General features: G+C 37.5%; 1 protein-coding gene across 2 annotated transcripts in view; it reads left to right on the top strand.

Annotated features, from left to right (window-relative positions):
* Nucleotides 1–1515, top strand: part of Lrig2 (leucine rich repeats and immunoglobulin like domains 2) — a 55349-nt gene that overhangs the window by 41593 nt on the left and 12241 nt on the right. The window lies entirely within an intron of this gene.

Raw genomic sequence — 1515 nt, 5'->3', positions numbered from 1 at the left:
AAAGAAAGAGAAAAAAAAAAAAAAAAAAACCTCTGGCAGGCACGGTGCTAACTTAGGCCTATAATCTTAGCAACTAGGAGGCTGAAGCTACCATGATGCCCACATACAGTATTTAACAGTATTTAATTTGTTTCATTTGTTTTCTATCCTACACACTTGACTCTGCAAACAAGAGCCTAACAGAGTATACACACGCACACACACACAATTTTCTCCAAGTATATGAGTACTACATAATAAAATATTAATGGAAACTAATTTTTAATTTATATGGAACTCTTTCATGAGCCTCAAAACTCTTATGCATGAGGAAGAATACCAAAAACCATAGAAACGTTAATAAATACCAATTTTAAAATATTTTAAGAGCCAGTTAGATGATTTAAGAAGTAAAAGCACTTGCTAAGCTCCCAGCCTGATGACCTGAGTTGGATTCCTTGTCAGCGGAAGGAGAGAACCTCCTGCACACAGCTCTGTGGCGAGGACCCCCCCCCCCCCAAGTTAAGACTAGAGCATTTCAGTCAGTTAAGTTACAGCGGTCCCCAAAGCATTTGCTTTTTCTGCTTTTATATTTAAGGGATCATAGTGAGAAAAACACTGATTCTTCAAAGAATTCTGTTTTATAGACCACATTTTTGTTTGTTTGTTTTAAAGCGGCTCTTGCTCTGAGTTGTCATATACATTGCTAGAGGGCTGAAGTGCTTTCAGTTTTGATAAAGAAATTTGAAAGTAAAATACACTTCCCACAGTAAAAAGATTTTTCAGTGCTCCAAAATCTGTGATTAGCTTTTGCTCCCAATGTTTCAAGATTTTAAACTTCAGGAGTATAGACGATTGTAGTGATTATCTAAAAACCTTTCACCTGGATGCGCCAGTTATTAGTTTTGACAAACTCATCCAATCCTGTTTCTCTTCTCACTCTGACCTTTGCACTCTCTACACATATTTACAGGTCTTTTGTCCTCAGACCATTTAAAAGTACAGCGATATCAAGGGGGTGGAGAGTGAGCTTGGCAGTTAAAAGCAGTTGTTGGTTTTGCAGAGGACTCCGATTCAGTTCTTAGTGCCCATATGGTGGCTCATAACCATCTGTTACAGCATGGTTTGTATTTCCTAAAAACAGGGTCATTTTTTGCATAGCTACATTATCGTTTTCATCCTCAATGAAATTAATATTTATAAAATTACATAGTAGATTGCCCATCTTCATGTTTTTTCAATATCAGAAATATCACCCTGGCTGGAGATGCAGGTAGGTCAGTTGGTAGAGTACTTCTTTAGGATGCCTGAGAGATTCAGTCCCCAGGACCATGTTAAATGAGATGTGGTACTAGGCACCCATCATACCAGTATTTGGGAGATGGAAGCAGAAGACCAGAAATGTAAGGTTATTCTTTACTACACACACAGTAAGCTCAGAGCTGTCCTGGAGTATATGAGACCCATCTCTAACAAACAAACAGAACATACATGTGTGTGTGTATACACACATACCATATATATATATATATATAT

The sequence above is a fragment of the Mus caroli genome, chromosome 3, assembly GCF_900094665.2.
Source record: "Mus caroli chromosome 3, CAROLI_EIJ_v1.1, whole genome shotgun sequence".
Taxonomy (NCBI): domain Eukaryota; kingdom Metazoa; phylum Chordata; class Mammalia; order Rodentia; family Muridae; genus Mus; species Mus caroli.
Note: the sequence above shows the minus strand (reverse complement) of the source record. Positions and strands in the feature narration are given on the sequence as shown.